Source organism: Colobus angolensis, unplaced genomic scaffold, assembly GCF_000951035.1.
Source record: "Colobus angolensis palliatus isolate OR3802 unplaced genomic scaffold, Cang.pa_1.0 Scaffold213, whole genome shotgun sequence".
Lineage (NCBI taxonomy): Eukaryota > Metazoa > Chordata > Mammalia > Primates > Cercopithecidae > Colobus > Colobus angolensis.
In genome coordinates, this window is record NW_012115300.1 from 3,001,504 (window position 1) to 3,025,236 (window position 23,733).

Here is a 23,733-nt window from a genome sequence, read left to right on the forward strand (position 1 = left end):
AGCTGGGCGTGGTGGCTCATGCCTGTAATCCCAGCTACTTGGGAGGCTAAGGCAGGAGAATCGCTTGAACCTGGGAGGCGGAGGTTACAGTGAGCTGAGACCGTGCCATTGCACTCCAGCCTGGGCGACAGAGCGAGAATCCATCTCAAAAAAAAAGAAAAGAAAGAAAGAAAGAAAATCTAAGAGATAATACAAATGAAAGAATTTTTTAAGGAGCTGTTTTATTTTGTTTTGTTTACAATACACAAGATTTGTATAAGAATGCCAGGAGTACGGAATCTTCTAATATCATCTTGATGTTTTTCTACATTAAACTCCTTGCCTTGAATATAGACTCCTTGAGTCTATATTAATCGATATTATTTTCTGAGTGTGTGTGTAATATGTCCCTCTCAAGAATGCAATGAGGTTGTTGTTTCCAAAAGCCCTTAAATTCTGAAATATAAGAAATGTACTTCCCAGCATTGAAACCCAAAGGCCACCTAGACACAATGTGGTGAGCAGAACCTATAATAATCTCTTATGACAAATCTGAAATATGCATTTCTCAACCATAGTAAGTCTGTTGGGAGAAGATTCCAAGCAATCTGTCAACTTAAAGCAAAATGTATGGTTTGATATTGTACTCCTCATCTTAGGGTTAAGTCATGCTACATTGCAGGAAGATAGATTTTAGTGCTGCTTTTCTAATTACACCTCCAAAATGTTACTCCATGCATATCATGCAAGAATGTACTCTCAAAAGAAAAAACAGTTCCTACTTAAGAAGGCTGGATAACATTTACATGTTCATGCATTTTACTACATCATACATTTTATTATTTTTTCCTTCCTTCAATTTAGAGCATGTGCTTTCATTATCCATTTTTGGCTTAATATTTTATTACTTAATAATAATCCAGTAAATATACTTAGAACAAGAAATTTATGTAATAACTCATGTTTAAGGGATGCTTACAAAATAAAAACAAGTGTGCATTTTGTATCATCTGAATGGTTCCAGAGTTCCTTAGACTGCTATAAGCTTTGAAATAAAGCAGAAGGTAGAAGTCTGTGGTCTGTGACCTCTTCAAATTATATAAGAGGTTTATAGTCATTCAGTATGAATAACTAATTACATATCATTGCAATTTTTTGTAACCAAAATTCTGAATGAGCCCAAACATGTAATTGTAAGTTCATTTTTCTATAATATAGAAAAAAATAAGAGTTTTAAAGTCTTGAGTGGATATAATTTCTGATTGTATATTATAGTGTTTAAGAGATTCTTGACTTTTAAAAGTAGGCTAGAAATGTCACCATCTGCCATAGAAATTTTTTTTTTTTTTTGTAATTTTTGTTTGTTGTGCCATAGGAATTTTGACTGGAAAGTTTGCTATCAGAGTTCCTCAATTCTACTGAATTGTTTACTGAATTCAATAATACTGAAATATGTTTAATACTTAACAAACCAGAAATTGAGATATATCTTACAGTGGTGACTTCTCAGCATTTTGTCATAATTTAATGGGCAGTGCTTTTTTCATGCCTTACAACTATTGGTATCTTAATTTTGGTGAAATATTGTAGTGACTAAGATAGAAAAATTGATCTGACTCATTAATTTATCTACATCTCTATTTCTAGTAAACTTCTTTAACATTCTGTCCTGTATCTTCCCTTGTCCCAACTTACGGTAACTTACCTCTGGGCTGCAATTTTTCTGTCTGCAAAATTAAAAAAAAAAAAAAGATGGATCAAAGTTTCCAAGATCCTTCTCTATCTTGAATGTGTTCTGATCTATTAATACTTCTTCCCTGTCTGGCTATCTTTTCCACTCCTGAAGAGGGAATCCCCCAAAGGCACCCAATTCCCTTAAATGAATATAATTTGTACTACAACGATACAAATTGTAATGGAGGTAGGTGGGAATGATTAAGAAGTAAGCTTCCACTTCAGGGAAATAAAGATTAGGTCAAGAAGCTACAATATAGTTGCCTAAATTTAGGTTAGATAGCTCTGAATGGTGTTCCTTTAAAGTGACCTAGAATTCTGGGAAGGGCTGTGAGACATTGTGAAAGAGGAAAAAGCTATTCTCATCCTTTTTGGTCAAAGGAGAAAATATCAAGGAGCTGATGGTTTTCTTGGGCTCCTTGGCCTCTTTGAGGACAGGATCTGAGGGCCACCACATGCTCTGTGGATGAAGAAGGTGAGGATTAATGTGAATGTCATCCTACACCACACTCTTGGGTAACAGAGCTCTTCATTGGTACTGTTGCCAGTTTACGTTGCTCAAGTCAGAAGCTTTATTTTTCCCTCTCTCTTCATTACCCTTCACATCAAATCAATAAAAATCTCATTGAGTCTAATTCATAAATATCTCCTATATCTTCCTACTTCTCTCCCTTGCCACTGACACTACCCTAATTCAGGCTATCTCATCTCTCACCTGGATTACTGCAACAACCTCAAATGGTCTCTATGTATCTGGTCTTGTCTTGTCTTGTTCATTATGATGAGGCAGCTGTAGCTGAAAGCTTTTAAAATCTGAAACATCTCTAAAACACTTCCTGGCATGAAACTTCAAAACCATCTAGGTAAAATGTGGCAAGCAGAATTATATTAAAATCTTTCATGTCCAATTTTTTTCTCTACGATAGCACTTTTAATCTTTTTCACATTATGATACATAGGAACATAATATTTATGTGGCTTATAGGAGTACACTGGTGTGGAGGGTTTTAGCATCTACATAGATCTTGGTTTAAAAAGTAATCATTGTCTCTTATTTAGGTCGTATAATTACAATAGAAAATAAATTATACAGTTTTAGGGAAAAACAATTTAATTTTTATAAAACATTGAAAGAAAATCTTTAAAATTTTTTCTAGTAAGAAATTTTAGTTTATAAATATAAACATAGCCTTTATACCAGGATTTATGCTTGAAGTGACTTCCCCAAATTTCTTTTTTTTTTTGAGACGGAGTCTCGCTCTGTCGCCCAGGCTGGAGTGCAGTGGCCGGATCTCAGCTCACGGCAAGCTCCGCCTCCCGGGTTCACGCCATTCTCCTGCCTCAGCCTCCCGAGTAGCTGAGACTACAGGCGCCCGCCACCTCGCCTGGCTAATTTTTTGCATTTTTAGTAGAGACGGAGTTTCACCGTGTTAGCCAGGATGGTCTCGATCTCCTGACCTCGTGATCCGCCCGTCTCGGCCTCCCAAAGTGCTGGGATTACAGGCTTGAGCCACCGTGCCTGGCCGACTTCCCCAAATTTCTAATCAACACTTTTAAATGATGACCTCTCTGAAATCTTAGTAGTCATCAATCTACAGGAAACTTTAGTCTTACAAACTGGTCGTAGCAAATGGTGGAGATGTATTTATCACTCTTTCTATATTGATGCAAACTTCTTTCTCAACATTAACCAGAATTTAGATAACTTAAACCATGTAAATGGTCCTCAGTAATTGAAGCCCTTAAACCTAATAGCTCTTTCTGTTCTTTCATTGAACATGAACATCTCTAAATGTATGCTGGTCATCCTAATAGATTTCTAATTCAATAGAATTATTCATTTCAAAATTTCTAAAGAATGATGAAACTTTTCCTCAAGTATGGATTGATGCTGCTGTAACACTCTGTTCTACTTAAGGTTCTCCAGAGAAACAGAACCAACAAGATGTATATGTATATACAGTCAACTCTCTGTATCTGTGAGTTCTGCATCCATTGATTCAACCAACTATGAATCTAAAATATTCAGAAAATAAAGTTGCATCTGTACCAAACATGTACAGACATTCTGGTCATTAGTCCCTAAACAATAGAGTAAACAATCATTTACATAGCATATATATTGCACTAGTCATTGTAAGTAATCTAGCAATGATTTAAAGTATATGGAAGGATGTGCATAGGCTATATGAAAATGCTATGCCATTTTATATCAGGGACTTGAGCATCCATGGATTTTGGTAACTTAGGGAGGTCCTGAATCCTATTCCCCATGGATACTGAGGGACAACTGAACACACACACACACACACACACACAAACACACAAACACACATACATTTTAAGGAATTGGCTCACATGATTTTGGAGGCTTGGTGAGCCCAAAGTATGAAGGGGAGGCGGGCAGGCTGGAGACTCTGGAAAGAACCACAGTTCAAGTACAAAGATAGTGCGCGTGCTGAGGAACCAGGAAGAGCTGATGTTGCAGATGTCCAAAAGCAGTCTCCTGGAGAACTCCCTCTTGCTTGAGGGAGGCTGATCTTTTGTTGTATCCAGGCCTTCAACTGATAGGTTAAGGCCTAGCAATAGCATAGAGGGCAATCTCCTACTTAAAGTCCACTGACTTAAGTGAAATCATATCCAAAAACACATTACAGAAACAATTAGAATAATGGGTATCGTGGCCCACGCAAGTTGACACATAAAATTAACCATCACAGTCTTAATAATTCTTCTCAGAATTCTAATTATGGTACTGATTAATAATTACTAATGAGTGATCTTTATCCTTTCCAAAAGTAAATGTTTGCTTTCAATCTGTAAACTTTGTGAAGACATATTAATATATTGTTCATATGGCCCTCATGATTCTGATTCTTTATTTAAGTGCTCAAAAATTTCAGTTTTAAAAAAACCTTTCTTTTGAGCCAATAACTTGCAATTCATTTTACTTTTGTTGCTGCTCATGAGTACCAAATGTAAGCCAAGTCTGAATGGTACAAAGTGAAATAAAGTTAAGAAACTCTTTAATATGGAATAAAATATCCTAAATTTAAATCCCATTCACAGAATTCAGTATCAGAAGGGAATATGGCTAGACTCTCCTTTCCAATATGTCTGATGTTCAGAGGAGTTAATTAAAAGGCAGCATTGTAGAATCAGAGGGGCAAACCACAGGATGAAGAAAATAGTCTTTACATGCACATAATTGAGACCAAAACTTTTCTGAAGTTAAATTTTCTTCACCTGCACAATGCAAATAATAATACCTTCCTCCCAGGACTGACATGAAGAGTAAATGAGAAAATAAATGGATGGTTCTCAGCTAAGCAACTGATACAGAGTAAGTGTTCAACAAGTAGAAGCTGCTATTATTTTTGTTCATATTTGTTTTTTGTTTCATTTTGTTTACAATTATCTTTGTTTTACCCTAGTGAAAGAATTGGGATTTAACTCTAGGACTGTTTTCTCTAAAGCTCATTTTCAGTAACCTATTTTCCTTGAGTTGGTCTTTCTGTAAAACTGGTCAGGAACTAAATACTCATGGTGGCAGGGGCGGGGAGGGAAGAGAGAATGGAGAAAATGTATGCTAAAAAAACCCTCTGAGGTCCATATCAATCACCTCATATAAGCCTCTCACCACCAAGAGCCGGTAAAGAACACTTTCCCAAATTGTTCTTAAAACATTGTCTAGGCCACATTTGTACTGTATGCCAGAAAAGGGAGGCCTTCTCCCTCTTCTATACTTTGCCTTATTCATCACCAAATCTGTGGGAAAAAAAATAGACCTATGTGAGTGAATCCCCTCTTAAGAAGCTGAAGTGAAAATTTAAGCCCCTTTCCTACAAGGTGTGGCTCAGAATCCCCCCAACTCCAGTATCCCGTCTTCAGTCCTGTCTGCTGGTGAAGACATCAACAGCACCAAATGACCCTTTGACTATCCTTTTTATTGGCTTCTGTTTACAATTTTTCTTTATCACAAATGCTGAGCCTTTTTTGAGAGTAAGACCTATCATATTTTGCTCAAAACTGATGGTGGTTATGGTGGTTGCTGCTGCTGCTGCTGAAATTGCATTTTTGATAACTCAAATTAGGCCTCTGGGCATGGCTCATTCTAACCACAGCTAGCTAGCTGTCATTTCATATTTCTCTCTGTGAGATAGAACTATCTGTTTTCTTCAAAACCAACAATATAAATAACATTTACCCTTTTCTCTTATTTTTAGGTGTTTTTGGAACGTTACTGGGAACTGTGGAGAAATGAAACATGAAACACAGGACAAAGCTCCTGCTCTCAAAGGTCTTTATTCTACAGCACATGGTGATAAGTACATGGAACCCAAGAAAAACAAATCTATCCTTGCATTCATCAAACAGATATTAATTACTTACAATGTGAAAGGCACTGTGGTGAATCCTGTGAACAACGAAAAGCTATGTTAAATATGCTTTCTGCTGTCTGAGCTTGAAAAGTGAATAGAATTACTCAATGGAGACCATGGTACCTACACTGAGACTTGAATTATAGGTTTAATGTCAATCAGTGGTGATTGTAGGAGAGGAAATCTCATATGGAAGATGAAAAAGGGTAAGAAAGAACAAGGCAGAAGCAGGGAGCTCTTACTAATGTAGCTTTCTTGAAACATGCTGGAAGAATTAAAATCATGAATGCTAAGTCTATAAATTCATAGAAAGCATTGAGTTTGTATTTAAGAAACTTTAAAAAAAATTGGTATAATCAAAGAAATGCTCCATATACATACATAGAAGATTAATGTAGTAGTAGTGACAACAAAATGATGAAAACATAGATTTGGAATGAGCAGTTTCGAGTCTACAATAAATTATCCAGCATTGAGTGTTTAACAGTCTTGAACAAGTAGGGCGATAATGAGAATTTAAAAGAGAACGTGAACGTGATAGACATGGTGAAGGTAGATCCTCCTGTACCTAGTGACTTTTACAGGTGACAACAAAGTGGGAAAGCAAACTTTGATATTTACAGCAGGATCGAAATAAATCACCAGTGCCATAAGTAGCTAAGTTAGAGGGCTTACACAGAAGCTGGGGGTAGTGGTATGTGGTCCGGGGTAGGAAAAGAAGAATTGAGGTCGACTTGATGGTTATTCAGTGGGCAGGTAGGAACAGAGGAGTAAATCTGAGGAGAGAAGTTAGTAGAAGATAAATATTTAAGCCTTGTCTATGTGGAAGTGATTATTAAAGTCATGAGCACTGATGACATCACTGAGATAAGCAGAACATAAGAGAAGAAAGGGAACTTAAATGTTTTGATCCCTTATATATGAGACCCTGCGTTTAATGTTTCTTTTTTTTCTTTTCTTTTTTTTTTTTTTTTGAGACGGAGTCTCACTCTGTCGCCCAGGCTGGAGTGCAGCGGCGCGATCTCGGCTCACTACAAGCTCCACCTCCCGGGTTTACGCCATTCTCCTGCCTCAGCCTCCTGAGTAACTGGGACTACAGAGGCCCGCCATCTCGCCCGGCTGGTTTTTTGTATTTTTAGTAGAGACGGGGTTTCACCGTGTAGTCCAGGATGCTCTCGATCTCCTGACCTCGTGATCCACCCGTCTCGGCCTCCCAAAGTGCTGGGATTACAGGCTTGAGCCACCGCGCCCGGCTGATGTTTCATATATGGTATCTCATTTATCCAGTATACACATTCTTGCAGTATGTCCAAGAAAGAACATACAACATAAAGAAAAAAATACATCAAAGAACAAAGAAGACTGGGAGGAAAATGAAGAAAAAAAAAATCAATACACTGTCATGTTATTTAAAGCAAATGGAAAGGGGAAAGGCAGAGATTGGTCTACATTGTCACGTGCTGTGGGAGGGAGCGTGTTGAAGATGAAACCTGAAAAGGGGTTAATTAGTAGTGATCTTTGAGATTCGTTACGTAGAGAATGGGGAGTCAAAACAAGATTTCAAGGCTGTAAAAAAGCGTTTGCAAAATGTTTAAGGAAACATATGAGAAAAGACGAGTGTCTGTTATATCCGCTTTGCACTAAAAAAAAAAAAAAGCCTAATTTTCCCTGTACTTTATCCTTTGCACTCTCCTTGTCTGCAGTACTTTGTGTAATTGTTTTCCATTCATCTCTCTGTGAAAAAGATAGACACCAGACTGCTCATTAAACAAATATAAACAAAGAATTACAGAATGTTGTTTATATAGCTAATACTAGAAATATACCAGTGAATTTTCTTCTTGATGGCTTTGAGCACATTTTTTTTTCTATATTAGGTACTATTGCTTTGTGTGTATGATCAACCTTATTCTCAAAATGACCTTGTTGGGTTATTGTTGTTTTTTTTTAAAAAAATTTTCTTTCTTACTTTGGTACACTGCAACTGAACAAGGGTTATCATTATTTTTATTGTTATTAGCCAGTGAAACAAATAGAGACACAGATAGATTGAATAACTTTACTGCAGTTATACAAATAGAAATTAGAGGCAATTTTGTATGCACTGCTTGTGACTCTTTTGCATATGTGATTTAGATGAAAATGTAATATGACTCCAGACCTATGATCTTAATTGCCATTTTACACTTACCTTTATTTATTTCCAAGAAATCCAATACTTATTCCAACTTTACTTATTTCCAACAAATCCACACTTTTCATGTATGGGCCACATAGAGGAGATACAGTGACCTTCTTTATACTGGAAATGAATATCTTTAAAAGTGAATCAAAATGGAAAAAAGTAAATAAAATAAATTTTCAAAATCAATAATTTGAGAAAGTATAATTTTAATTTAATATTAGCAAAATTATTGTTTAATAAAATTAATAATTCTGGGGATTTTTTTTTTTGAGATGGAGCTTTTTTCTCTTGTTGCCCTGGTGGAGGGCAATGGCACAATCTCGGCTCACTGCAACCTCTGCCTCCCGGGTTCAAGCGATACTCCCACCTCAGCCTCCTGAGTAGCTGGGATTACAGTCATGTGCCACCACGCCCAGGTAATTTTGTACTTTTAGTAGAGATGGGTTTCACCATGTTGGCCAGGCCAGTCTCGAACTCCTGACCTTGTGATCTGCCCACCTCAGCCTCCCAAAGTGCTGGGAGTACAGGCGTGAGTCACTGCACCAAGCCTAATAATTATTACATTTTGAGCTTTTTGTCAGCATGTATCATTGTAGTAATTGAGGTATTATTGTTGGATTGCACATGACCCTCTCTCAAAGGTATTATATTCAGTTTCTCTCTCCTTTTGTTCTCAGTTTCTCTCTCCTTTTACTTTCTTGGGTTTATGATTTAACATTTTCTTATGTAGCTATATTTCATGTTGATATATTAAGTATTACTCAAGTTTTTCTTTCTGAATTGTTATAATCTAGGAAGTTCTAGGTTTTTATATCTTTTATTCATTGCTTTTATTGCAAAACTACTTATTTAAAAAACTGGCTAAATAAAAATAATGTTGTAATAAGGGTGGAGTGAACCTATTGTTTTTGTAAAACTCTTTCCAAGTTGTTCTTTTCATTTTTGTTTTAAACATTCAGCCACAGAAACTAAATAAACAAAACCCCTCTAGAGATGCGAGCAATGTAAAACGCACACAATGTTCGTCTTCTTAGGATCCATATTTAGATTATTAGGCAGGTGACGAAAAGTCTTAAAGAGAAATATTGATTTTCCCATTTCTTAGAGTCAGGAAAAAATTGCTCTTGGTTTGTTTTTATGATGCCCAAGTGTTCCATCAGTTCAGTCACATATTTAATCAATCATCCAGATGTTTGATCAATCATCCAGATGTTTTAGCCAACTTTATGTGGAAGAATTGGATGGCCCAAACTGACTTGAGTTACTATCTTAATGTACAGAAGAATTAGACTTAGTATTAAATGGAGCTCATCTGTGCAGACTTAATGAAGAAATAAGCAGTGGTTCTCACATATCTCCATCAATTCTTATGGTCATGCTTATTTACTTCGGTAAATTGAACTCAATAAAATTTGTTAGAGAAGTCCACAGAAACTAACAACTTAGTGAAAATTGATATCTTTCAATATTTCTTCAGTTGTACAAATAATTTTTTAAATCTATATTGGTAGCTAGATTTTTGTATTTGTCTCAGTTTAGATGAATTCCAAAGCTGAAAATGTCATTCTGGTTTTCTTAAAATAAATTGCCTTCAAAATAAAATTAGTAATATTTCTTAGATATCAAATATTGCATAATGGTGAATAGGGTAATAGTGTAAAGAAAGGAAAAACTTTGGAACCAAACATATCTGGTTTTGAATCCCAGGTCTGCTATTATAAATAACTTGATCTTGTGTAAGTTACTTGATTTCCCTGATCCTCAACTTATCTGTAAATTTCAATGTTAATGTAAAGACTAGCTATCACAAATATAAAATGTCTTGCGCCTGTAGCTTTTATGATATTCCTAAATTCTCAGACTAGATATATCTCCTTAAAATCAACGTGTCGTGTCTATATGGAATTTTAGCCTGATATTAGTTCCTATGATCTTCCTAACCCCTACCCAAAGTGTGCAACTATTTGGGGCTGGTATTTATTTGTTCATTTAACAGATGTTCTTTTAATACCTACTATATTTCCAGTACTGTCTTGACAATAAGAATACATCAAAGAACAACTAGACATAATCTCTGATCAATTTGAATTTGAAACTAAATTTGGAAGAAAGAATAAAATAGTGAATAATTAGGTATATGATCATGAAATATGCTAAACTGAAATAAAGTAGAGGTACTGCAACAAACTAGAATTGAAGGGTCTGCATATGTGAAAGATTGAAACTGGACCCCTTCCTCATATCATATACAAAAATCAATTCAAGATGAATTAAAGACTTAAATGTAAAACCTAAAACTATGAAAATACTGGAAGATAACCTAGGAAACATCATTCTGGACACAGGAGTAGCCAAGATTTTATGATGAAGACACCGAAAGCAATTGCAACAAAAATAAAAATTGACAAATAGGATCTAATTAAACTAGAGACCTTTTGCACAGTGAAAGAAACTATCAACAGAATAAACAGACAACCTACAGAATGGGAGAAGATTTTCGCAAACTGTGCATCCAGAAAAGGTCTAATATCCAGAATCTATAAGGAATTTAAATAAATGTACAAGAAACAATCAAGCAACACCATTAAAATGTGGGCAAAGGACATGAACAAACACTTTTCAAAAGAAGACATACATGTGGTAAACAAGCATATGAAAAAATATGCTCCACATCACTAATCACTAGAGAAATGCAAACCAAAACCACAGTGAGATACCACCTCACACCAGTCAGAATGGCTATCATTAAAAACTAAAGCATCAACAAACAAACAAACAAAACGAACGCCAGTTATGTCATGAATAAAAGGAAATGCTTATATACTGCTGGGGGAAATGTAAATTAGTTCAGCCATTGTGAATACAGTTTGGCAATTTCTCAAGGAACTTAAAGCGAAAGTACCATTTGACCCAGCGATCCCATTGTTGAGTATTATATCCAAAGAAATATATATTGTTCTACCATAAAGACATGCATGTGCATGTTCATTGCAACTCTATTCGTAATAGCAAAGACATGGAATCAACCTAAATCCCCATCAATGGTAGACTGGATAAAGAAAATGTGATACATATACACTATGGAATACTATGAAGCCATAAAAAGAATGAGATCATGTCTTTTGCAGCAACATAGATGGAGCTGGAAGCCATTTTCCTAAGCAAATTAATGCAGAAACAGAAAACCAAATACCACATATTCTCACTTATAAGTGGAGCTAAAACACTGAGTACATACAGACACAAAGAAGGGAACAACAGACATCCTTACCTGGGTGATGAAATAATCTGTATAGCAAACGGTATGTTCAGGCTTTGCGTCCCCACCCAAGTCTCATCTTGAATTATAATTCAGCACCTGTCCTAGGTATTGAGGGACAGACCTGGTGGGTGGGAGGTGACTGGATCATGGGGGCGGTTTCCCCCATGCTCTCATCACAGTGAGGGAGTTCTCACGAGATCTGTTGGCTTTATAAATGGCGAGTTTCCCCTGGGTTTCTCTCTGTTTCGCCTGCCACCTTGTCTGCTTCTCCTTCTGCCATGATTGTAAGCCTCCCTGAGGCCTCCCAGCCATACAGAACAGTGAGTCAATTAAACCTTTTGTGTTTATCAATTACCCAGTCTTGGGCATTTATTTAATACCCAATTAGTCAGTGTGAAAACAGATTAATACACCGAACTCCTGCAACACGTAATTTACCTACATAACAAACCTGTATATATACCCTTGAACCTAAAATAAAAGTTAAAAAAAAGAATAAAAAAGAATTGAATGGCCTGGTTTACATCAGATTGCCGAAGATGGCTCTAAGTAGGTGACATTTTATCTCATTTCTGAAGGATAAATATGGTTATCGGGTCAATCATGGGGAAAATGGCAATTCCAGGCAGAGAATTCTGATATGTAAAAGTCTTGTGTCAGGAGAGATCTTTCTGCATTGAGAAACTGAAAGAAGATTGATGGCATTGTGATATACTTTGCCTCCTGCAAATCCAAATCTCAAACTGAAATTCGATCCTCAATGTTAGAGGTGGAGCCTAGAGTCAGAGGTGTTTGGGTCATGGGGCAAATCCTTCATGAATGGCTTAGTACCTTTCTTGTGGTTATAAGTGAGTTCTCACTGTGTTATTCCATGGGACAACTGATTGTTAAAAAGAGCCTGGTACCCTCCTCCTCTCTCATCTGAGCCTCCTCCCCTTACCACTTTACCATGACTAGGAGCTTCCTGAGGCCCACAGCAGAAGCAGATGTCAGAGCCATGCTTCTTGTATAGTCTCTAGAATTGTGAACTAAATAAACCTCCTTTCCTTATAAATTATCCAACCTCAGGTAGTTCCTTTATAACAATGTGAAAGGAGCAAATATAGGTTGGAAAGTCAGGGCAAGAGGTGGCATGATAAAAGGAGAGTCTGGAGAGTGGAAGAGAAAGACCATTAAAGGCGTCTTAGAATAACTCAAGTTTAATCTTGAAATGCTTGAAATAAGCATATACTTTAGCCTCTCCTCGGCCTCTTCTATCAAATCCATATAGAAGTTACCACAGAATAATTTAAACATTTAAAATGCTCAATGCTCAAAAGCAAGGAGAATTCTCAGAGGACTGGACATTAAAGGAAATCCTAAAAGCAGAGTTCAAATTAAAAAGAGAACAAAGGATACAAAATGTGCAAGAGAAAGTTTTGTTATGGAAGCTGAGAAGTAACTAGGCTTCTTCACGGCCTCAGTAGTAGACACCTGGGACCACAGGGCCCAGCGAAACAAGGAAGATGTTTAACTGGGGTATCACAGAGGGGAATATATAAAGCAAATACTGATAGCCCTACAAAGCAAAATGGACAAATTCATAATCACAGTGAGAGGCTGAACATCCCTCTCAGAAACCAACCAAGTAACTGCCAACTAATAAAGAGGGATATGGAGGAATTGTGTAATGCACTTAACAAGCCTGACTGAGTAGCAATACAAAAATGTCTACCATACACTTAAGACTACATATCATTTTCAAACACACAGATTACAGCCACAAAAATTTACCATGTGCTACACCACATTGGAAATGTCAGCAAATTCCATGAAGGTGATAGTATACAGGCTGCAGTTACTTATTTGTGGACAATTACAAGAAATTCCACCAAAAAAAACCACATGCAAGCAAATTAAAGACACATACATACACACACACACACACACACATGCATGAACATACACAATTCCAAATAATTATTAGGTTAAAGCAAAAATCGAAAGGAAACTTGCAAACTATTTGGGGCTGAATAACAAAATAAAATGCTATGTAACAAAACTTGAGGGTATGGCTGAGGCACGTCTGAGAAAAAAAAAATGCATGAACTTAGGTGTATCCATTTGAAAAGAAGACAAAAAACAAGTGATCTATGCTCTGAACGCAGGAACCCAGGAAAATAAAATAAACAAAAGAAAATAAAAGGATAATATAAATAAAAGCATAAACCAACTAACCATGGGACAAAAAGTAAAAAACTGACAAATAAAAGCAAAAATCAGTGTTTGAAAGATTAAGAAGACACTTTAGCAAGTATATTCAAGATAAAAAGGTACCAAACATTGTTAGAAATGAAATGGGAAATCATAACAAGACTAAAAAATTATAGGAGAATAATAAACTTCAAAGCAATGCATTTGTAAATCTAGATTAAGAATTTCAAAAATCAATTTCATATGTATGTACTTTTCTGAAGCCTATTATAGTTCAAAAAGATTTTAAAACTAATAATAATTGAAAATGTATTCTCCAGGAACGTTAGAAAAAGGAGAAAAAGGGAACCCAGGTAAGATATTTTAGGTGAGTAAAGGCAGTGGCACAAAAAAAGTGTTACTTATTAGGGCAGGTTAGTGACTTGCAGTATTTTGTGGCAAACAAGGGTTTGGGAAGCAAAAGCAAGAGGCAGGACCCCTGCTAGAGAAGAGCCAGGAGAAGGAGTAATGGTACTAGAGAAAAGGAGTACTTAATAAAGAAAAAATAAATAAGTGATTTAATATTATTTATTAATATTTGTCATCTCTTAAGTCTCTAAATCCCAAATGTAGTCATTCTGCATTTTTAGGCCTGAATCTCAGAATCTAGGTTATGAAAATTTTTCATTTAAAACTATATTAGACCTGCACAAGCTAACAGAAAACAGTAACAGTTCTTGTTTTCCCTATGAGTTCTCAGAATTTAAAAATAATTCAAAAAAAATTTATGTAATATTTGAGACTATATACTCTTTCCAAAATACTAATTTTTCCAGCCTGAGCTACACATATAGCTAATATTTACATTTCAGAAAAGTGCATACAGGCCACGCGTGGTGGCTCACGCTTGTAATCCCAGCACTTTGGGAGGCTGAGGTGGGTGGATCACTTGAGGTCAGAAGTTCAAGACCAGCCTGGTCAACATGGTGAAATCCCGTCTCTATTTAAAATATAAAAATTAGCCAGACGTGGTGGTGGGTGCCTGTAATCTCAGCTACTCGGGAGACTGAGGCAGGAGAGTAGCCTGAACCCAAGTGGTGGGGGTTGCAATGAGCTGGGATCGTACCATTGCACTTTAGGCTGGGCAACAGAGTGAGACTCCGCCTCAAAAGAAGAAAAAAAAAATGTGCATATGACCCCAAGTATTGTACAAATTATAATTTAGAATTAAGAGAGCAATAGCCACTGGATCATTTTTCCTGTTACATAAAGCTGTATTTTGATGATGTGAATTTTATCTATCTGTTACTTAAACTTCAGAAATGACAAGTATATTTTTGTTACTACTATCAGGGCTGTAAATGTAAACCTGAAATCCAAGTCCAAAGGTGATGGAAAGATGAGTTAAGGTCCCTCGATGTGTGGGTGGCTTATCTTGGGGCCTGATTTTCCCCCTTTCTATTTTGATTTTTAGAGATTGTGTCCTTTTTACAAATGATTATGTAAAAACACAAAATTAATAAATAAAATATAAGTAAATACAAAAACCATGTGAAAAAACTGCACAATTGAGTAGATTCATTTGTTAGGGCTGCCATAAAAATGTTCACAGACTGGCACACAGAAATTTCTTTACTGACAGCTTGGGATCTTTCAAGTTCCAGACAAAGGTGTCTGCAGGGTTGATTGTTTCTGAGGCCTCTTACCTTGGTTTGTAGATGCTCATTTTCTCCTTGTGTTTTCACATAGTCTTCACCCTGTACTCATCTGTTTCCAAATGTTCCCTTCTTGTAAGGGCAGCAGTCATGTTGGGTTAAGACTCGTTCTGACTACCTCCTTTTAAGTTAATCCCCTCTGTAAAGACCCCATCTCCAAATACAGTCACATTCTGAGGTACTAGGGGTTAAGACTTCAACATGTGAGTTTTGAGGAGGCACTGTTCAGCCCATAACAGGGGCTTTTGCAGACTACAAAGTCAAAAGCGAGAGGGGAATGAAAGCTATGCCATAAAGGTAGCTGATAAAACCACTGCATGAGGCAAGGAAAGACAAATGCTTGAGAGCCTTTAAAAGCCAAACTTGGCTGAATACTAATCAAGCAATTCAAAGTAAATTTTAATCCCCTACCATAACTTCCACAGTTGGTTATATTATCTGAGTTAATTGTGTGCAAGCTTTTAAAAAATGCCTTCTATACAATAAGGACTTAGTATTACCTGTCGCCCCTGCCATTATTGTTGTTGTCATTATCGTCAATGTCACCATCATTGTCAATGTCATCGTCATTGTTCTCTCATCCTGGCCCTCACCACGGCCTACTGTAATAAAATGGTGTGGTCATATCTGTCTCCCTCAACAAACATGGGTTCCTAAAGGCACGCCCACTTCATTGTCTTCATATTAGGATACATTGCATACCGTTCTTGACACCTAAATCAATGTTGAACTTAATGGGAAGATGAAAACAAAGCAAGGATTCCCTATTTCTTAACATGTTTTTCCTTAAAAGCTTGGACTATACATATGTTCTAATAAGTGCTAAATTAAATACAGACAATATTTGCTTAAATAGAGAACTAAATTTTTTTGGGTGACAAAAGAAAAACCATTTACTGAGGTATTTTAGAAGCTCATGAGAAAAACATTTTAACCACTAAAGAATTTCAGTTTGGTAGTGTTTGTAAAATGTTTTGAAGATGCAGACTGATGCATGTGCATTTTTTTCAACTTGACAAAAAGGAAAAGGGTACAGAATACATAAAACCAGATGGAGTGTGAAAAACATGAAAAAAAAGTGAAAACTAAATCAGCAAAAACAGTTTTTAAAAATAATTAATATTTTTCTTGTCATCTGGAATGACTAAATCTTCAACTTTAATAAGAGATAAACACAGTCTTTAAAGTGAACAGCTTGTAAATGTACATTTATTTGGAAAGAAGTTAATTAGAAAGACATTAAGAGTTTGATCACTATACTTTTTCCTAGAAAGTAAAAATGGCGTGTCTCAGCAAGAACAGCTTTTAAAAATAATTAATATTTTTGTTGTCATCTAGAATGACTAAACCTTCAATTTTAATAAGAGAAAAACACATTCTTTAAAGTGACCAGCTTGTAAATGTATTTTTATTTTGAAAGAAGTTAATTAGAAAGACATTATTAGTTTGATCACTATACTTTTTCCTAGAAAGTAAAAATGGTGTGTCTTGTAAACATGGGCAGAACAGAAGAGCTCCGCTTGGTCTGAACTCCTCATGCTCTTAAGGGTTTGAGATTTGTATTTTGGTGTCATCTACACGCACTGTACCTGGTTTCTTCATCTGCTATTTTTTTTTCTGTAGTAGTGGTTCATTTTTGTACTTTATGGAACTCTATTACAAAATACCTACCTTTGGGCCGGGCGCGGTGGCTCACGCCTGTAATCCCAGCACTTTGGGAGGCCGAGACGGGTGGATCACGAGGTCAGGAGATCGAGACCATCCTGGCTAACACGGTGAAACCCCGTCTCTAGTAAAAAAAAACACACACAAAAAAAACTAGCCGGGCGAGGTGCCGGGCGCCTGTGGTCCCAGCTACTCGGGAGGCTGAGGCAGGAGAATGGCGTAAACCCGGGAGGCGGAGCTTGCAGTGAGCTGAATCCGGCCACTGCACTCCAGCCTGGGCAACAGAGAGAGACTCCGTCTCAAAAAAAAAAAAAAAAAAAAAAAACCTACCTTTGCAGGTGTAATTTAATAGTCATATTGGTACTGCGGTTCTATCATTTTAGACTAATATTGCATTTTTTTTTTTTTGAGACTGAGTCTCGCTCTATTCTCCAGGCTGGAGTGTGATCTTGGCTCACTGCAATCTCCTCCCCGTGGGTTCAAGCAATTCTCCTGCCTCAGCCTCCTGAGTAGCTGGGATTACAGGCCCGCACAACCACGCCCAGATAATTTTTGTATTTTTAGTAGACACGGGGTTTCACCATGTTGGCCAGGTTGGTCTTGAACTCCTAACCTCAAGTGATCCACCTGCCTCGGCCTCCCAAAGTGCTGAGATTATTAGCATGAGCCACCGCACCTGACCCATATTGCAATTTTTAAAGTAATTCTAATGTATGTAATCTGGAAGGAAGCTGTCATGGTTTGAAGAGCTCTAAATTAAGACTTGGCTGGCATTCACATTCTGCTCAGCTAGGCATTAAATGTTGAAAAACAGGTAATTCATGTAATTTCTCTAATCTCTTACTTTCTTATCTGAAAGACAAGGGAAATAGTAACCATTCTTGCTATCTAATGCAGTTGTAATGAGAATCATGAGAAAATGTACATAAAATTTTTATTAAATGAAGTGTGATTTACCCTTTATTATTTGTTTAACACAATTTATAGTTTTTACTCAAGTGACCAGTTTCCACCCTTCATGTCTTATCAGTGTCAAGAGACACCTGCTCTCTCCATACATTGCTCAGCAAATTGTATCAAGCAGCTTCTCTTCTTGTGAAGTTTGCTTGTGTATGATAAGACATAACCAAAATTTAGAGTTAGAAAAACACTCAAAATATCTAATTAGGCTTCTCTATGAATTTGTAAATAAAGAGACTGAAGCCCTGAGATAGTTAATAATCTGTGTAAGATCATTGTACTCTGGTATGAAATTTAATGCTTACTGTGGCTCATGCATGATGGTAGTGGCACTAATGGCTGGACTGCATTTGTCTGGACTAGTGGGCTTTTACTCAATATTTTAGATCAGGGTAAGTAAACTACAGTTCATGGGCCAGATCTAGCCTACTGACTGTTTCTGTAAATAAATTTTTTTTTGAACACAGGCACACCCATTTGTTTAGGTATCATCGTGGCTGCTTTAGCTCTACAGTGGCAGAGTTGAGTAGTTGCAACAGAGACCATACGGCCCACAAGGCCTAAAATATTTACTGTGTGGCTCTTTACCAAAAAAAGTTTGCTGATCTCTGTTTTAAAATAATTATTTTTTATAAAATTATTTGGAATATCTTTGAAAAGTGATATATACTTTTTAGGATAAAATTCAAATGTTCAGAAGTGAAATGTAAAAGAGAAAACTTTTATTCTTCTCAGGTGACGTTTCTATCACCCGTGGAACCTAGCAGAACTACCTGGCACAGAGTAAATGGTCGTCAGTGAATTTTTGTCAAGGGAAGGAAGGAAGGAAGGAGGGAGCAAGAGAGAGATATTGGGAGGGAAAGACAGGAACCAAAAGGCTAGGTGACAGGTTGAAAGGTCAAATTCAAGGTCCTAACGTCATGAAAATGAGAAAAAACAGTGATTTTTTTTTTCTGCCATGCTCTATGAGTATTCTGAGCAAGGTAATAGATTTTCTCTCCCAATGAGACATTTTGTTTTCATTCTAAAATTGGAAACATGTAACATAAGAAGAAAATTTGGTTGAGATGTGTAGTTCTGAGCTGCTGCCTACATAAAATAAATACAGCGAGCCCTCTTACCGTGGGGCACATGTTTCAAGCACCCCAGTTGATATCTAAAACTGAGGACAGCACCAAACCCAGTATCTGCTATGATTTTTCTCATACATACATACCTATAATAAAGTTTAACTTACAAATTAGGCACAGTAAAAGAATAACAACAATGATAATAAAATAGAATAATTATAACGATATGTCAGCATCACTACTCTTGCACTTTCAGGCCATTATTTAAAAAAATAATGGTCACTTGAACATAAGCACTGTAATACCACAACAGTCAATCTGATAACCCAGACGGCTATTAAGTGACTAGGCAGGTAGTGTCTTCAGCGTGGATATAATGGACAAAGGGATAATTCGAGTCACGGTTGGGAAGGTGCAATATTTCATCACACTACTCGGAATAGTGCACACTTTAAAATTTAGGAATTGTTTATTTCTGGAATTCCCCATTTAATATTTTCAGGGCTTGGTAGGGTGGTTCACACTTGTAATTCTAGCACTTGGAAGGCTGCAGAGGGTAGATTGCTTGAGTTCAGGAGTTTGAGACCAGCCTGGGCAATATGGCAAAACTCCATCTCTACAAAAATGCAAAAATTGGCTAGCATGGTGGTGCACACCTGTAATTCCAGCTATTCAGGAGGCTAAGGTAGGAGGCTGGCTTGAACCTGGGAGGCGGAAGTTGCAGTGAGTAGAAATAGCACCACTGCACTTCAGCCTGGGTGACAGAGCCAGTGTCAGAAAGAAAGAAAAAAATCTCTCTCTATATATATAGATATAGCTACATATTTTTTTCTGGATATATATATGTACATATATTATATATATACACACACATATTTTTTTTCAGAGTGTGGTTCACCACCGGTAACTGAAACTGCGAAAAGCAAAATTGTGGATAAGGGGGGACAACTGTACCGTAAATGCTAACTTTGGCAGAAGTTAAAGATTTTGTTTTGCAGAGCAAGAAAAATGAACCACATAATTTACACATAGAATTAGTCTTCTGGGAAAAAGAACAATAACAACAAAAAAAAATTAAAAAAATAGATTTTTCCATAAGAAACAAGAAAGCAATGGATACTTCTGGAATACTCTCAATCCTAGTTTCCTAGGGGATCACAGACCAGGGGTTGCCTTGGCAGGGATTTAACTACACCATTTAACCAAAAGACTGCTCTCAGTTCATTAAACATGAATTGCACATGCTTCTCTCATGCTGTTTCTAAAGCAAGTTATTGTAAAACAGTGCTAGCCCATGAATTCTCAAGAGAAAAGTGTCATGAGAAAGACACCATAGGAAATGTACCTATTTCCTTATTATATTCCTATTTCTTCACTTCGCTTTTGACTAGTGAGGTCATGCAAGTTAGAACCTTCAGCTTATTGTTTTAAGAGTTCATCTAGTTCACTTTGGTTCCTGGGTGGTAAATTGCTCAAAGACCTCCCATAGGTAGCAAACCTTTGTATTGTTATCTCATTACACAACAGTGAAGGCTTGAGGAATGAATTTTTTTAACTTTTCTTTCCTCACTGCAGTTTGTCTCTGCTACATAACAATGTGATACAGAATGCAGCTGGCTCAAGTCTCTGTATGTGATATTAACTTGGAACTGCTTCTTGGCTGTCATCATTGACCATGTCACCACTTTGTCACCTGACTCCTAGATTTTGTCAACTGGAGCTGGGCGTCTGAGATCACTTTCATCCCTGTGGAATGTGCCTGCAGTGTTTGCAGGAGGGCCGGTCCACTCAGACTTCCCACACAAGGCTATCACTGCTGATGGAATAGTTTTACTTGCAATCTCCATACTTGTGAGATTAATATAAAGCCCTCCCGTGGGGAGGAGGAGGAGGATTCTAAGAATGTCAAAGGAGGAAGCATTTCCTCTAGCTATTTGATTGTGAGGTTAATTTTATGAAACAAAATAGGTGTGAACTTTTTACTTACAGATTTTTTATCTCACCCAATACTGTGGCTGGGCTTCCCTCATCCGGCTTTTCTTTCATTCAAAAAAGAAAAAAAAAGTGTTATCAAATCCCAGAACTCAGTCCCCCAGCATCTGTTTACACTTCGTAGAGTGACTGAGTATGTGTGAAAAGAAAGTAAAGAAACAAGAAATAAGGAATGACCCCATTCCTAAACTCGAGGATATTCAGTTTCTCCCCTCTTTCCTTCTCCTCTTCCTCAATTTCCACCCAAACGACTTCACTCTGTGTGTGTGGAAGTTTTCTATTTGATGCTCAAGATTAATTTTAATACTTAAATGATTCAGCTGTTAGTTTTTCAGCAACCTGTGTGACGGTGACTGTAAAATAGGTACACGGTAAACAACAGGATTCCCTCTGCTTTCGGTGACTGTAAAATAGGTACAGGGTAAACAACAGGATTCCCTCTGCTTTCGGTGACTGTAAAATAGGTACAGGGTAAACAACAGGATTCGTTTTCATCTACACTCACAATGAAAAATCCTTTCATTTGCTTTAAAGTAGTACCTCTCAAAAACTAAAACTATTTTAAAATATTTTATTATTTAGTTAAAACTATTCAAGCATATCACAAAATATGACTGAACAAAGAAATACAAAAAGGAGGTGTGGGGGAAGAGAGGATTCAAAGTTCTGATGGAGTCCCAGCAAAACAAAATAACAGTGATCATTTTAGTATCTTATACATCTTCCTTTTCTTTTTCAAAGAAAATCTCAATAAGCATGCTAGCCTGCAACATCATTGTTTTAGGCTTCCAGCTCTGTTCCTGCTTAACTACATTCAGTCCTGTCTGTAAGAACCACACTGGGAGAGGAAAAACATTCCCTTTGCTGGCAGGTGGTCTTTTTGTAAGCACTTTTCAATTGAAAACATATGTGTCTGGGTGTGAGGAGGCTTCGGGTAAGTTAGTGGGGAGTTTATGCCGGGGAATGATTGAATTCTACAGGCAAATGCAGGGTAAACATGGATAGCCCTCCCTTTCTTTCAAAATGAAGGCAGAGGCTTTTGGTGTCATATAGAAGTTCTCCATCCTACCCACCCTCACCTTCAAGTAGGAAGTTAGCCTTAAATGTCATACAACATAATTCAATATTTACAATCTTTTCTTATCAGTGTTATAAGACCCCCTTGTTTCTCCTCCCTTCTCCTGGTCTTTTCCACCAAGATGGGTTAAACCACCAACAACTGGGGACTGATCTTAGGGATAAAACCTCTTTCTCAGACCTCAGAACGCTTCACAGTTAATCGAAGAGAAAAGAGATTTGCCAAAGTAAACATCTTTTCAATTAAGAACCAAAAATCTTTTTCCTCTTCAAAAAAGGGGGAAAAGGCTTTTGCAAAATGCTTTTTAAAATGAGAAATATGATGCAGGAAGAGCAGTATGTAAATAACCATTTGAAAAGAAGTCAATTAGAAAAGTGGAAGAAAATCATTATAATGAAATAGATTTTAATAATAAAGTTTTACTAAACTTCAGACTTCTATTAGGTGCCTTTCCCCATCTGAACACATCTTGATAAAAAGGCTCAAGGTGGCTAATGCCCTTATAGCTTTCTGTTACATTTCCTGGAAAAAAGAAAGACTGAGTCAGCTTCACATAAATTAGAGTTTAATTTGCAAAGTAACTAAAATTGTAAAGGCATTTCCCCCAAATCCCAAACTCTAAAAATAATTAAAGATTGCACAGAGGCAGTGAATTACTGAATAATGTGGGAAAATGTACTTTACTCCAAGCCCAAAAGTACTTTATAAACAACTGTACCTCACAAGTATCAGTCAAAAGAAGAAGTTAGATTGACCCTGTTTAGGTTACTGGTCATTTAATTAACATTTGCTATATCAACACCATAATGCTTCCCAAAATACCAATGCTCTGTAATGAAATTTCTTTTGCTTGAAATTTCAACGTGTTCTTTATTGGTTCAGAGAAAGTGATAGCACATTTTCCCTCTGTCCTAATAAATGACTTTTGAACATTTACTACAGAAAGTGAATACAACCAAATCAAGGGGAAAGTCACATTGCTTAGCTTGGAAAATACTGAAAATGAGGCAAAGTCCTCTTATTTTCTTTTTAATGGAATATCTTGCACCCTACTTGTATATCATTGGTTTATACAAGAAGCCACTTGCAATAGACAGAGTGTTACATGTGCACATTAGAATTCTTAGGAGCTGCTTGAGTAACCCAGAAAAGGGGGTCAAGAATTATTAGACTGTCCTTCAGTTATTACAGACTAATTAGAAACTGGAAAACAAGTTAATTCTAACCCCCTCAAAATCATGGTACTTTGTTATATACTGCATTTCAGACATGACTTCATTGTTTATCAGAACATTCTTCTTACTGTAGGTAGCAACGGTTTTCTACAGTTTATAGAAACATAATCTTGGGCATAAAAAGATTAATTGATTTCTGTTGGGTAGAGAAAATCTATACTGAAAGGAGGGAGAAACTAACTTTCTCCAAGGACTCCAGAGCCTGCTGTTTCTCAGGGATATAGAAACTACATCATCAGCAATCTTGGTAACAGGTTCTTAAAGTCTTTGACACAACACTGATATTAATCATCTACATGATATT